This window comes from Cryptomeria japonica, chromosome 6 (assembly GCF_030272615.1).
Source record: "Cryptomeria japonica chromosome 6, Sugi_1.0, whole genome shotgun sequence".
Lineage (NCBI taxonomy): Eukaryota > Viridiplantae > Streptophyta > Pinopsida > Cupressales > Cupressaceae > Cryptomeria > Cryptomeria japonica.
In genome coordinates, this window is record NC_081410.1 from 11225888 (window position 1) to 11242621 (window position 16734).

Consider the following 16734-nt stretch of genomic DNA (forward strand, 5'->3'; position numbering starts at 1 on the left):
AAAGGGATCCTGGAGTGTTTTGGCCTAGTCATTTCCAGTTTGGGCCAAAACAAAGTTGATTTACTTGGTTTCAGGCATACTTACTATTTTTAGTAAGTCAGGAGGACACAACGGGGGCTAGTTTTGGTGATTGGATTTGATACTCCTTGGCGAGAGCTTTCCGACGAGCTATCACTCACGCTATTCGGAGTCCGATTGCTAATATATTTTAATGCCTAAAGTTTTATTAAAGTAACATTTAATTTAATTGTAAAATATTAAAGTGTTACTTTAATATTTATTTTATGGAGATATGTGTAAATCAAAGGGGCAACCAAGGGAGACATAAGTGAATATTTTAATATGTTTTATATTGAACATGTTTTATCCCACATTGCTTGAGTGAGTTGGGTCGCCCCTTGGAGAAAGAATAAAAGGGAGCTTTTGTGGCTTCATTGGGTATGTGGAATGTGAGAAGAATTTGGTGTGTGAGTTGCAGATCCGTTCTTGGCATTAGAGGACGTCTATCTTCTCTTGTGACATTCTAGACGTCATTCCCTTGGGGTTTGGCCTTTGGAATCTTTTGCTATCAGCTTCATTTACAGGCAGATTGGGTGCTTTTTCAGCTACAAACAACAGCATTATTTGGTTGCATTTCCAGCTACAGGCCGCGACACTATTCATGCGGGTACTATTCACGTGACACTATTCACGCGGGTACTATTCACGCGACACTATTCACGCGGGTACTATTCACCTGGCACTATTCATGCGGCACTATTCATGCAGCACTATTCATGTTACTGTAGCAGCAGAATTAGAAACTTTGGTTGGAACATTATGTCAAAATGCTGGAGTATTTAGTGAGTTGAAAATAACCTGCTATGTATTTGTTTTTTGTTAATTCTGGAAATAATATTATAACAGCAGTAGTTCAATTTCTAGCTTGCCTATTATTGTAAATTCTTTTTAGTTCATGTTATGTGGTTTCATACCTGTGCAAAGACTTAAAAACAAAAAAAAACATTGAAACATTAAACGGAGGAATAAGGAGTTGGCTGCAAACTGTTTGACTAAATTCCTATTAGTAGTGGGGTTAGTTTTTGGGCATTCTAGGGTGTCCACTACATCTGTACAGCTGTAAAATGCGTACCAGGTGATTTGTCTCTATTACCGGTAAATTTGATGCATTAACCTTTCCATAGGCTCGCCTTGTATGCCCTGGAAGTAGGCCTTGACAGCATATCAAAATACATGTTCAGAGGTAAGGAACTGTCAAACAGTGACAAATTTATGAGAAAATTACATGCCTCAGTGCCAACGAGCTTTTTAATGCTAGAAAGTTAGAAACTATAAATAAGTAGCATATTCACAAGTACATAAGATGCACATAACTGTATATCTTTTAATTTCTCAACCTACTTTGACCTTCTTATTCCCACGATATCCAATGACTCACTAAACTACATATCAAAAATCCAAACATATGATTAATTATCTCAGTATTCTGCATAATTAATCATATCAGAGAAGCCTCGGTCCATTGCTGTTAGTACCACCACTGTCACAGTTGTACTTACCAACACAATCCATATCTGCATCTGATGCCAAAATAACTGTCACATCTCTTGGCAATCTCTGTGCAGACATGTCCAGGTGCATGCTCAAATGATGCTACATTTCCTTGATCTTATTCTTCTGTCCGGGAGGCCAGTAGAATTGAAGTTCTACTAAGACACTTCTTTTCTGAATGCATGGACTTTTCACAGTTGTAAGACCTTGTTTCTTTTCAATCTTTTGTTTACCATTTCCTGTCCTTTCTCTTGTGTTGCAAACTTTGCTACTTTGCATTATTCATCTTGTCCATTGATCTAACATTCTAGCATCACTAACCTTACTAATGTTTTAAAGGCCTTGTCATTTATTATTGCTATCATATTCTGGGGTTCTGAGGTTCCAGAATAAAGAGTATCAGGGCAGCACATCATTTTTTCAGATACACTTTACTTGGATATATGCTTATGCTACTAGCAATTTGAGTCATTCCTTTCCAAACAGGAGCTATCAAGTGCTATTTATTGTTCAAGAGCACATCCTGATTTGAGTAATATATGTCATAGAATCTCTACAAATGAAGTATTTGTGACACTTCTCATTTCTTGACATTAAAAGCAGTTCTACCTCATCTCATTGCTCATGTCGGCATCTGATGGAAGGTTCTTTTCTACTTAGTTAATCAAGGGTTGGGAGCAACCTAGTAATCAGATAGCCATTGATTCTCCAAGATATAGATAAGAATACTGCAAATAGAGCTATTGCAATACCCATAAAAGGAATATTTTTCCCATGCAGGAGCGACTTTACCAGATCCCGTGTTAAGTGATTTTAAATGCTTTCCTTGTTTGGTTCTTAGATTCCATGCTTTGTCACATCCTTTCTTCTTTTCCTCCTTTGTCTCCTTGGTTCCTTCCTTGCTTTATTCCGATCCTGGTTCCATTTGTTTTGTTTTCTTCACATCCTTGGTTTGGTTGGTTGTTTACAAGGCTCATTCCTTTGATTTGGTTGTCACCGGTTGATATATGGAAGATCCACACAGTTATCTCCTTGGTCCTAGAGTGAGGAACCTTCCACACCAGAGAGCTGTATACTGTATACAGAACCTTCATCATCAGATAGATTTACATTGAGTTTAGTCATAAGTCACATGAATAAATAACCAACGATATCACTTCAGTGGTCTCACAAACATATATAGAGAATAGCAAGTGGTACTGGTCACATAAGCTCTCTCAACTCTTAGGTGCTTGGCAGGTTTGACCAAAGAAAGGCCAAAGAAAGGAACGAATCTGGACTGCTCCAAACGCCTTTAATAGACTGTTCATACAATGTAGTTGGTATGATCTCTGTATTATCATTCTCACAAATTGCTGCCATCTGATCCCATAACTCTATTAGCATAATTAAGGAGTTTGATAGCTTTAATCTCTAAGTTGATTAGCTGCTTTTACATGTACATTGCACTCGTCAAGTTTGTTGTCTTGCACAATGTTGTCAACATTGGCCAAACCTGCATACATGGAATGACATATAGGCTGGCTGAAAGTCATCAATATTTCCTACTGCAGCTCCATACACTAAGATTATCCTCAATTTTGTTGTAACTTGAAGGCTATAATTTCTCTTATTAAGCTTATGGCAACAAGGCAGATTCAACTTCTGATAACATGCCATACTTTTGACTTATAAACAAAAACACATGTCATGTAAACGTACCCATTGTATACATCACACAACAAAGCATCTAAAGTATGGTATTTTTTTTAAAGAAAATCTTCACTTATTTACCCTTAAAAGAGTCCTCATATCCAGGTATTTAAACTATTTGAATTTCCTAACACAATAATATGGCCAACATTAAAAATTTAAACATGGGCTTGAAGTATAATAGTTTTTTTTATCAAATACACTCTTTTAGGCAGACACACTCTACAAATAACACCATGTATCATACCATATATTTAGAAATACCATGGAATGAAGTGGCCAAATTTATAACATAGTTACATAATTCTCTTTTTAACTCCACTATAGCATGTGATCAATGTAAAATAATATCATATATGCAAGGAGAGGCAGATTTTTTAATTACTTACAATTTGGGTTAATTAATATAATTCAATTACTTTTATCATCCACTTAAAACACTCCACCTTAAACACCAACCAAACTGAGAATGCTCAATGCCCTCTGATTTTCAGTTCAATGTTTACATTAATGGAACAATGACAACCTCCACATTCAGATTCTCACGCCAAGTTTCAATAACCTATATAACATATTTTCTATAGAAAATCTGTCATGATGATCAACTGGAAGATCTTACTTGTACAGGATTAATGTCCCACACTATTTGTAAACTTTTCCTTTGTAGTATTTGGTTTCAACTACTGAAAATGTCTTAGCGCTCTTCGGTCCACTGTTCCAGTAAGCTTCTTGTACAATAATTTTACGTTTCCATTCTTGGATACACAGCCTCAAAGTAAATGTTACAGTCTCACAGGGTTTGCCCTCATACATTGAAGACCATAGCTTTAAATCTGAGTTATTTGATCAGTTCATAACAATTTTCTGCCTTTGGAAAAAATATGCTGACCACATAGGAATTAAGTTTATGCATTGATTTTGTCTTTCCTCTTCCTCTATCTTATTATGCCAAGATATTGCTGGAAATGTGTTAGCAGCTATTTTCAATGGTATTGACTGGTGTTCTTTGAATGTGTCAATATATATTTTGTTGATAATCATCATAGCCAGAAAGGAAGAACTATAAACAAAAGGTTTGTAATTGTGATGTGTACATAAAGAAATCAGGGGTATTTCGTTCACTTCTATAGACAAAGGTCATTTGAATTCTTGAAAATATTATATGCAATAAGATGTGGAATACAGTTGTTGCGATATTAAAATCTGTTAGATATGATATATTGTTATTAATTGCAAGTAAATTGCTGGTTATACCAAAACCTTTTTTATAATAAAAAAGCAGTTGTACAACCTTTAATTACAAACAATAAACGTTATCTTTAATTATACATTGCACTTATTTGCTTACATATCTGTTGTATGTATTTTACAATGGATTTTTAACTAATGATTTCATGTTCTGAAGCTCATCTTCTTCTTCTGATATGTAATACATTGGCAATTTTGATTGCTCAAAACTTGCAGTTGGTTCAATTCACTTACTTCAGTGAGCAAGGCATATGGAACTTTGTGTCTTATGACTACAGCAGGTTATCATATGGGATTGGTTAATCCAAAGTTCCTTTATCTAGACTATGATCTAGTGGTAAAGCATCTACAGGTATGCATTCTCGTTATCCTTTGTAAATTTGTTTTATTTACCACTTTTTTCTTCTTACTCCTACTATCTATATTACTTTTTAGCTTTACGTTTTGAGATTCTTATTGGAAAGTAAGGCAGGTATAAAATTGTTTTCAAGATGCCCCTGTTTCTTGGAAAAAGAATTGATCATAAATTTAATAAGTAGTAAATTCATATTTTTTGGGGGGGCATTCATTATTTCCACGAATGCAGGATTTTCATTTTTAAGCAAGTCCCATACTGAATGGATTTTTTGTTATGTGGTTGTTGAGGGCTTAAATTCATTTATGTTTTTCAGTATTTTTCTTACTTTGTACCATTTGTCAGTCATATTATATAGTTGGTCATATGAATTTTCTGTAGTGCCCTAACTATAATAAATTCGGTAGGTAGGATAAATCATAATCATGTATCAGATGTTATTTGGATGTGTGGTTAGGCCATCTAGTGAAGTATTGTTGAGAAATTGCAGTGGAGAAGTGCCTCATCTTTATTGCAACATCTTCTGTTTTTGCTTCTGTTTTGTATCATTTTTAAATGTTGAGTTTCATTTTCAAAGAATGGACCCCTTTTTTATGTAGGATTTCATAGACCATGTACAAATTCTTTCAAATCACATTCACTGCCATAACCTTGAATACCCTCTTTAAAATCTGGCCGAGCTTATAGTTAAGCAAACAGATGTGTTAGACACTGTTCTATTGCTTGAGTGGCAACAGCTGTTTGTTAATCTAACACATGATTAATAAGAAAACATTGAGGCCTTATCAACCCTACACATAATGCTATATTTGCCACCCTAAGACCCTGCATTCAGAGAGCTGCCAACTTCACCTCCTCGCTGCATATTTCTGCTTACACTTTCTTCCTTTTGTTGAAATGGGATGCATGGGTAGATCTCTGACTTCTGAGCTGCCTTGCTCAGAATATTACCAGATAGTGGGGCAAAGAAAAACATGAGTTCAGCTGCAGCTTTCCTTTTCTGTGTGCAATTACCAGAGATTTAACCATTAATGCCAGGCCTGGTAGATGGATTTCCTTGTGAATACAGTGGCCATGCTTCATGGAAGAGTTCATCACTGTCACAGGGGAAAATACCACCAATGCTGCTGCCTGCTCTGCTCTTTTCTGGAAGCACTTGATCTATAAGCCATTCGTGAATGGCCTTTCCAGTCACCAAATTCTCTTGTTTAATGATAAAATCGGCAGCAATGATGCTCCTAGACAGAAATTGTCTGTAGTGCCTGTTGTGGGTGACTTTGTAGTTCAGCAAACAGATGTTTTAGATACTATTCTGTTGCTTGAGTGGCGACAACAATTTATTTTATAGCTTTATTGTAGCTAGTTATCTTACAAATGCATCTAATACATCAACCAATAAGCTATTCTACCAAGCATCTAACTCAAGATTAATGAGAAAACATTGAGGGCATATCAATTCTAAACATAATGTTATATTTGCCACCCCAAGAGAACCAGTCTTTGCAATACCATTGAACCTTGCACACAGATTGTTGTCAACTCCACTTCCTCCCTGTAAGAGTTGATCAACCCCACAAGAGCTAAAGATCACCTGCAACCAAAACAACCTTCCGCACGATAGAGAAACAATAGAAATGCTATGAAGCCAGAGTATACATTGGAGACATAAATGAAATTTGTGCAACATATAATGAGGAAACCCTTGTTATAAAGTCAAGGATGAAACCCTTAGACAATCTAAGATCATGACAAGTGTTGTAGTCCTATGATAAGAGATACAAAAAGTAAATGACCTAAGTAAGCTTAAGTATGTAAGTGAATATGACCTAATATGAAATTAGTTAGGTAATATACCATCTAACAACCCCCTTTTAGTGCAACTCAGAAAGAATGATAAAACATGCAAAGGGTGGGTCCTAACTACAAGGCCATGTGACGTACTCATGAACAAACAAATATCTGTCAAATAGAGTAAAGGAGAAGACCCATAGGAAAAAAATCCCTCTGAATAGATACAAGATGCAAACAAAAATGTACAATGGAGGAAAGGACTCAACTTGAACCCCCACAAACAATTTTTGTCACGAATATCCAATAGATGTTTCCCCCATAGGAGAGAAAGAGAGAGACTATGTAGGCCTCTTATAGTGTCTAGTCTTCTGTGGTGATGGTAGATGCTTGAGAAAGGATGACAATAAAGAACGTTGAACAAAATTTCAACCCAACAAAATAAAGTATAAATGCAGGATGTCCTCTCATGAAGGAAGAAAGATTATGATTTATGATGATGTCTTTGAACTTTGTATAAGTGTCACCATGTAAATATGAAAGTATGCCACAATCAAATCAGGTACAAACCCAGTCATTGAAGAAGGTGACAAACTAGGACCATGGTGCAAACCAATGAACAAGATCTAAAGACAATAATGGTTTAGCAACAACTATGATGGGATTGTCATCCAAGAGAAGATGGATTTCTTAAAGCATGTCCTCCATATCTACAAGATGGGACACACAATACAAACCTACAATATTTGTCAAGCAATCATCCTAATTTACCTGCTACAAAGAATCACTTGAAGCAACAAGTGATGGAATTATGTGCTCTCAATGCATATCATCCAATTATATTGGCCATCCTATGTTGATGTATCCACATAAGATTATTGAATATGAACACTAGAACATGTATCTCTTAACGCTGGAATCCATGAGGCCTCAACCTTAGGATAATGACTCAGTGATAAAGAAGATGAAACCTTTGAATTGAGGTTAGGAGTCACAGAAGCCAAAGAATAAATGGATGGCTCTATAAGAGGAGGAGCTTTAAGAGAAACCTCAATGTCATCACAACTATCAAAACTTGCCAAATAATCAAGATTCTCTTTTGTATCATCATCGTATGGTAGGTTATCACAATCATCAAGGGGCACAAGACTATCCATAATAGGATATTTGGGAATGGAGAATGATGTGGGTCTGCATAGATCTCCCAAATTCCAGTCTGAAAAATGCATAGACATTCAATATGTGAAATGATATCTGAGATCTCCGAAAAAGTGTCACCATCAAAGGTAGAACCAATCAATCCTTGGACATGATCATTCTTGATATCCCATGCCAGCTTCTAGTTAATATGTACCTTGTCTAGGGACAAGTCCATAGAGATGGGACAAGAGATGAAGCTGCTTGAGATGTTTCAAGATGGCATCTTTTGAAGACTTATGGTTCCCTTTATTTAGGGTAATTATAGAAGGATGAGTTGAAAAGCTGATGATTTTACAATGACAGACTCCTCATATATAGATTAGAGATCAAAACATGTGAAATTGGAACCCTTACAGCATAAAAATGACCTCATATTCTGCAAAATAACCAAATTACAAGTCAAAGTAGAAAAACTGATTTTAAATTGAAATAACAAGTGCTTGGGGCAAAATCAAGAAAAAACAAATAGATTGTTGCAAGGTACATGGAACCAAATTTCCAACCCCTATTTGTTTGCAAAAATCTGATACCGAATGCTCAAGTTATGCTTCTTGGAAAAAAATTCCTCCATGTTTTTTAAAAAGCACATAGTTACTATCAAGGCAAGGGTGGTACAGCTTGTTGGTATTAAGGCCTCTTAGGGTTGGTAATGTCTAGGGGCTCTATGCTTGGTAGGACCATGAGCTTCGGCCTCTCATGCGCAATAAAGAACCATTTGTTGACACAATAGTTGCAAACTTAGAGTTGGCAATAACTTGGCAGGCCCAAAATTTTTAAAAACTCTCCGACTTAGTGTAATGTCCCTACTTTGAAATATAATTTAATAGTAAATAATAATAAAATTAAAATACAAAAGAATAAATATAAAAAATAAAATTAAAATATAAAAGAGTATACTTAAATATAATGAAAATTTGATTAAAGTTAATGAAAGATCAAAAAGGCATGAAATGATAAGTTGCGACTCCCTCAAACGTGAGATATAAAAGGGAGAAGAGAAACTCATTTGAGGGGGGGAGAATTTGAAAAATGAGAAGTGCAGATCTGATTATGAAAGGTTGTGTCCCTTTCAAAGGGCAGAAATAATGAAGAGTTGCACTCTTTCAAAAGGTGTGAAAGGGTGTGTCTCTTGCCAAAGGGCAAGCATGATGAAGAGGTGTGACCTCTCCCTCACATTGAGAGATATAAAGGCATCCAATCACATCACCATGGATTAGATCAGAACTGTTATTAAGTTACAGACAGTAACATCTTTGACCTTGGAGGTATGCATGGGGATGAGCTGAGTATGTATGCTTAATATATGAAACCTGATTATGTTCTTATGCAGAATTAATAGTAATATTAATATGGACTGCAATATGTATGACAGCCATACTTAATTTCATATATATTCATAATGCATAATAAATTAGTATACTTATAGTCTACATCATGTTATTACTGTTAGTATTTAAGAAGATTGGAATGAGATGTTCCAAAGAGGGGCAGTCTAAATCCAAGCAATAGGTTAAGTCCCAAGATAGGGTGGGGATCAGCGACCCATAAGCCCCGATGGTGTAGACCCAAGATAGGTAAGGGCTTGGATCTGTAAACTTTGAGGGAACCTATTGTATTTGGTCTCTAAGCGCTTTGGTAACATACATGGACCCTTCTCCCTTAAAACTAAAGTAGTAGTAGGGTCTGATATCTATATTGAAAACTATGAACAATGAAATTAATCATCTAATGAGGAAAATAAATTAGAACTTGTTAATAACTAATTGAAGAATATCAATCAATTTTAGTATATTGAAATAGATCAAGTAGGGGACATTACACTCAGCAAAAACTTGGCTATAACTTGACAAATCTATCATACATTTGAAAAGATCTAATTTTTAAAAATTTTCTTCAAAAACACACATATATACTTGATTTGTATTCATTGAGCACTCCATATGCTTCAATAGTTTAAATCTTAAAATTTATTTAATGATGATTCATTATTGTAGGGTTGTTTTTGGGACTGACTAGCCTCAAACTAATGAGCCCATCCATTGTATCATAATCATGTCAACATGATTCAAGCTTACTATTTCTCTATAAGGCTAAGACACCTACTGTTGACCGTTATTTGATCAAGAACTGGTATTGGCAATGAGTAATTTGACTAGCCAATGCAGGTCAGGTTGCTTGAAACTCGACACCAACCAGGATCTAATTACCTATAGCTACATTGCTCTTCTCTAAACTCTTTTAAAATTTTAAATACTGGAATTTGAAAATAAAAAAAAGCACGGAAGTTTTTGACTAATCATGGGCTAATTGCTCACAGGTAGAAGGCTAAGAAAACCCTCTAATATTGCACTTCTTGTTTCATCATGTCCCACCGCGCCCTAGTTGCGTGCCATCATCTTTTCTTGTCCCTAAAACATGCAGAAAACCCTTAAAATTTTTTGCTTTTTGTCTAAAATCATTTTACATTGAACAGGGACAAGTTTTTCATGAGTGACAAGTAATAAACTGCAGGTTTTTGTGATTTTTCCATTAAAAATCACTGTGAGTTTTTGCATAACTCAGGGGTGAGTTTTTGATAAGTAATTGGCCACCTTTTTTTGACCTGCAAGTACTTGTGAGTTGTGAGTTCTGCGAGTGCTTGCAGAGTTTTTCAAGTTTGATTGACCTAGACCCGCAACCCCTGTGTGACCACCAATCAACCAATTTGAAATTCTACAATTGTATGGATGACAGTCGATGATATAGTTGAACATTCTCTGTGAAAATTTTAGGTTCAATAGCTGTGCAACAATGGTAGATGATGTCTGTATGAATCCAAATGATTGTCCTCACTAGTATGGATCTAATTTTTGTCAACCTCCAATTTTTTGTTTTTTTTGGAGCCAAATCCTATTGAGTTTTATATTGATATATAAGTTTTCTGGCCTTCTAAACACCAAGATGCACCAAACTTGGCAAAAACTATCCAAACAAGGGAAGGGAATTGTAGATCTTAAACTTTGGTACCTTGTAAGAATTGTTGATCAACCACACAGAAGCCAAGAATTACCTACAACTAAAACAATCTTCCACACAAGAGAGAAGCAATGGAAATGCTATGAAGCTAGTGAATTCATTAGATGCAAAATGAAGTTGTTACAATACATAATGAAGAAACTCCCTTGTTATAAAGACAAGGATGAAACTCTAGAACAATCTAAGAACATGCAAGTACCTTAATCATACACAAAAAGTAAATGATCTAAGTAAGCATAAATATGTAAGTATGAATAGGACCTAATATGAGATTGGTTAAGTATTATACCATGTTCACACCAACACTCCCTGCATAATTCTGCTCACTTTCTTCCTGCTGTTGAAATAGGATGCCTTGGTAGATCTTCGACTTCCTATTTGCTTTGCTTAGGATACCACCAGACAATGGGGGTTAAGAAAAACACAGATCCAGCGCGAGGTTTCCTTTTTGTGTGTAATTGCCAGAGATTCAAATACCAATGCCAGGTCTGTATAGAAATCAACCAAACCTTCCTTATGACAGTGGATGGTTTTAATCTCCATATGCAGGGAATGGAATTCCTGGTGAATAGGAGCCATTATTCATTCTTCATGGAAGAATCTACCACTGCTGCAGGGGAAAATGGTACCAATGCCAGCTGCCTGCTCTGCCTTTTCTGGAAGCCCTGACCAATAATCTATTAATGAATGACCTTTTCGGGCATCTATTCCTCTAGTTTAGTGATAAATCAGCAGCAATAATGCTCCTAGACAGAATTTGCCTGTATTTGCACTACCCATGGAATCTAGAATCACTTGATCATTCTTAGAGTAGCTACATTTGGGCAATTACGCCCTAAGTCTGCAGTCTGACACTGCCTCTCAGTAAAAAGGATCTCTCTGCCTTCCAGCAACCTGTTGCTTCACTATCCTTTGCCTTTTAACGCAGACACCCAGCACTACCTGAAATGAAACCCTGCAAAAAAACAGAAAATCCAGCTACAAAAGAAAAACAGTACACATCCCTTCAAACAGAGGTGAAATCAAAACTTTGCACACACCACCAAAAGAAATCATCCTTGGACCATTACCTTCTCATCAAAGTTTAAAAAATCGCATAAAAATTGCTAGAATTGCAAGTACTTGCGAGCCCTAATTGGCCGCGAGTTTTTGCCGATAAACTTGCAAATGAGTTTTAGAATGGCTCTCAGTGTTTAAAACTGGTAAAAATTGCTAAAAATCACACAATTTTAAAAAAACTTGGTGCTACCAAAGAAAATTAAAACTTGGGTTTCGTTTTTCTTCCTTATGTGTAAAAATGACCACAGTATCTGTGGAAAAACTCACAAATGCAGCCAATCTCTGTCTTTATTCCTGGTTATTTAAAAATTAAAAATGATTCCCAGCGACAAATTCTTCTTCTGCTATGAATCCACGACCATGGAAATGAGTTGTTTGGCATCCAAATGAAATTCACCCCTTTTCTCTAGTCTTCACGCCTTCAAATAATCTCCACCCAGGTGTTTTAGTAGCAAGAAGTCTATATGCCCAAATAAAATCAGAGCAATAACTTTAAAGACCCTCGACCATCCAAGTATATTCATGCCAATTTTATAACTCACTATATTCAATACTAAAAGATTTTATTGCATACACTATTCCACATCAAATGAAACTGTTAATTTATAATGTATTTATTCTATTCATTCTTTTAATTCTTTGTATGTATAAATAAATATTTTGTAATATATTCAATTTGTAAATTATAATTAATATATTTACTTTATTATATATATTAATTTATAATTAATATATGTAATTTTTAATATGTTTATTGATATATATTTAATTTATAATTTATATTTATATTTAGAAATCAGTAATATGTTCTACAAATTTGGTGTATATATATGTTTTTTAAGAATATTTTAAGAAATTATATATTTTTAAATGTTTGATAAATTTGTCGAGTTATTGTCGATTTTTTTCTGAGTTTTTTGGCTAGTCCCAAGTTTTTTAAATTTTTGGTCCAGCCGAATCATTGCTCAGTCCGAGTTTTTCAATTATAAAGACTCCCAGTAACCTGCCCAAGAACAAACTACTATAAAATAGACTTTTTAAGTTGATGATAGATTGTTGCTTAGTTCCAAAGGTTTCTCTATTAATGTTAATCACTAGTAAAAGGATTGCTTTAATTAGAAAATTCATTACACAGGCAGCACTGAGATATACAAATGACTTACAGACTGGGATTATTTTAATTTTTTTCTATCGTTGTCAGAACCATAGGTTTAGCCAACAGATTTGTCATCCCAGACGCATAGTTGAAACAAATCTGTTAGCTCAGACATGTATCCAGATATGCCATGTGGATGTATGCTGATCTGATGCACATGAGGCATATCCATACCCGTATCTGTATCTAAAATGGTTGATATGCTATGTGGCTATTATTTGAATAACATCTTTCTATTTGTTTAGTTAATGGTCATCTTAGGTAGTTTCTATTTTCGTCTCCTCTTTAATGTTTGTTTCTTTTAGAAACAACGTCTTTGTAATTTCTATTTAAGCGTTCGCTTCTTGTTTAATAGAATATCCATTATTTGTAATATGGTATCAGAGCGGGTCTGAGCCCGTCTCCCTCACAGGAGGGCTCAAGGTTTTGTGAAGGGTTTCTCTGATTCGCAGAATTCGAGGGTGTTTTTTAAAATCAAAGGGTTTTGCAAATTTTTCGTGGGTTTTCTTCTCAAAAAATCGCGAGCTAGAGTTTTGAACAGATTCCGTAATTTCGTGGAAGTTTTTTCATGTGGGATTCCTTCTTTGGTTTTCGCGCACTTGTGTGTGGGTTTTTTGAAGCTACGGTTTTTTTTTTGGCTTGAGGATTTTTTGAAGTTGAAAAGTCGCGACTTGCTTCTTTTTCTCCGAGGGTTCCATGACGACGGATTTTCAAGGGCATGTTTTTGCGCCCATTTTTCTGCAAAATTCGTGAGTTTATGGTGTGTTTTCAAAGTGCAATCTACATTTTTTCCACGCGATTTTTTGCTTGGTGGCGACATTTCGCGATTTTCTTGCATGGGTGTCGAGTGTTTTTTGTTGCAAGGTCACGTTAACTTGTGCGACGGATTTTTTTTTCTTCGTGCGATTCGGCCTTGCGTCGCCCAAAGTTTCTTTTCGGCCAGTGTCTAATATTTTCGGCGGTGGGCGTTTTTCTTTTTTTGCGTGTTTTGAGCGACGTGTTTTCCTTTGTCTCGCGTGATTTTTTCCATGTTTGAATCTTTTCCGTGGCAGATTTTACCTGTGCGATTTCTGCCTTGATTTTTGCGCCTAGGGTTTAATCTGAACCCTCAATGATTCTTTCTGCGGCTAGGGTTTCCTAATTCTTGGTTTTTGTGATGAAGGGTTTTATAATTTGTTTTCCACAAAAAATTATTTTGGTGGGTTTATATTTTTATCCTTGAAAAATATCTGTAGGTTTTATAATGTCTTGAAAAAAATTATTATTTGGTTGGGTTTATAATTTTTCCCCATTTAAAAATCATTGTGGGTATTGTGCTATTTTTTGCCTCAAAAATCGTTTCGTTATAGGGTTTTACAATTTTTCCTCAAAAACGAAGTTTTGTATTTTGATCCGTGACTCGGATTTTGTGTCGGGTTTTGATCAATTTTTCACCTCAAAAATTGTGTTTGGTCATTTGTTATTCGCGATGTTCTCATGGGATTCTGGGTTTTGCTTGATTTTATCCACAAAAATCATGGGTTTGTCTTAGGGTTTTTACTCTTTTTCCAAAAAAAACGATGCTATGTAATCTTCCATTTCTGGGTTTGGCAATTTTTTCCTCAAAAATCATGGCTTCTTGCAGTCTGCTTTGGGGCATCGTGCTCATCTGCAAAAGTTTGTTGAGGGTTTGCCGATTTTTCCTCAAAATCGTGGTTTTGGTTTATGTGGCTGTTCTCGGTGTCTTTGGCTACAGGGAGGGACAACTTTGTTACCCAACGTCAAGTTGGATGTTTTGTGACGATTTGTGGTGATATCCAAAAGTTCTGAAGTTTCTGGGAGGGTTGGTGGCAAACTCATCTCAAGTGGCAGAGTCAGTGGCAGGCTCTTGTCTTTTGTTGCAGCATTGTTTTGAGAAGAAGGGGGTAGCCTTCTTTGGGTAGGTAGAACGATGACCATTAAGGGAGGGTATTAGCATAATATCTTTCTATTTGTTTAGTTAATGGTCATCTTAGGTAGTTTCTATTTTCGTCTCTTGTTTAACATTTGTTTCTCTTAGAAACAACGTCTTTGTAATTTCTATTCAAGTGTTCGCTTCTTGTTTAATAGAATATCCATAGAATATCCATTATTTGTAATAGCTATACCCTTAGCTTTATTTTGTAATTTGCTTGGACACAAAAGATGTTAATATCCAAAAATATCTGAAAGGGATGGTTTTGTGTCATATATTTTGCACAACAATACTTGCCTTTTGTACCTTGCAAGTGCTTAATTCCCAGTTTTTGCAGTTAGCCAATGATTTATCAATGCTCATCAAAACTTATTTAACAAATATGGATTGAACAGTTAGCCAATGTAAGTGAGAAATATATGTTCTATTTAATGGTACAAAGGTTTCCGGTCACCCTCATTAACATCAGAATGCATTAAATGCCTGGGATTGCTGCTAGTTTCAACTGAAAAATACATCTTGACTTGGACAATCTGTTGGTTATTTTTGCAATAAACAGCTTAAAAAAATGAGCAAAGTAGCCTTTAGACATCTAGTAGATTAATTGGACGTGATAAAAAGTGATATTTTCTAAACGAGACTTGGTGTGAATAAGAACTTGCATTGTTTTATTGCTATGCTACTAGTAATTTTGGATTCTAAGATTCTCTGTCTTTTTATGCTGGGTCTGGCAAATAATTTTCTTAACTAGCATGTACCAAAGTCCATCAAAGTTTTATGTGAAAGTTAAAATTATGTTTATTTTTGTGCATTTCATCTATTAGTAACCTCTCTGGGCCATTTCTGCAGATATGGAGGCTTTTGACCAACTTCTTTTTTCTCGGTCCCTTTTCTATCAACTTTGCAATTCGTCTTTTAATAATGTATGTATGAAGGTTTCCTCACTTAGTGACAATTTAGGGTTTGATTTCAAGGAATAAGTGATGAAATGTTTGTTAGTGATATAAATCAAACATTATACTTGGTAATTTTGCCATATACATTCTTTGGCTTTTAGTGGTCCAAAAGTTTCAGTTCTTTGTTTTTCATGAACACAAATATAACACTGAAGTTTACAGAGCAAGGTGTGGTGTGCATTTAGAGCGTGGACCATTTGAGAGGCGGACAGGTGACTTTTTGTGGATGATGATCTTTGGGGCATTGTCTCTTCTTGTAAGTCTTAGCAAATTATTTTGGCTTACTATGTTATGTTGTTACTGTTTGGAACCGCTAAGAAAACATTTTGTTGAATGTTGTTTTTGTTTGTGCTTCCCAAATTTTAATGCCTTATCATGTCATGTGGGGTGGAGTGATGTTTATTGAAGATTTATCTTAACACAGTTAGGGCTTGAAAAGCCTCTCTAAATCGAAAATTCATGGAATCCTTCCTTGTGGATTGTGTAGGGATTTTCTCTTGTTCTGGCCTTAAACTCATATTACATGGGAAGGTCTCTTGTTTTCATGCTCCCATACATTTGGGCAAGGGAATTTCCCAATGCACAAGTCAACATCTCTGGCCTTGTTACATTGAAGGTATGGATTATTAGTAGGTTGCGGACAGGGTTGTGTTAATGCTCATAACTGACTACTTTGTTAATTCAAACAATCATGATACTCTTTCTGTTTTTACTGAACCATGACATGGTCTGTTCCAATAATATAAACATGCCATGACTAATGTGCTTTTGAGTGACATTA

At 35.4% G+C, this 16734-nt stretch overlaps 1 long non-coding RNA gene and 1 pseudogene across 1 annotated transcript; one reads left to right on the forward strand and one right to left on the reverse strand.

Moving 5' to 3' along the window:
- The first annotated feature begins 438 nt into the window (after positions 1-438).
- LOC131069646 (derlin-1.1-like) overlaps positions 439-16734 on the forward strand; it is a 39587-nt pseudogene continuing 23291 nt past the window's right edge.
- On the reverse strand, positions 5483-12452 carry LOC131069654 (uncharacterized). Its single transcript, XR_009112183.2, has 2 exons — positions 11139-12452; positions 5483-6437 (listed from the first exon to the last, which is right to left on the reverse strand). It is a non-coding gene; the product is annotated as an uncharacterized LOC131069654 (long non-coding RNA).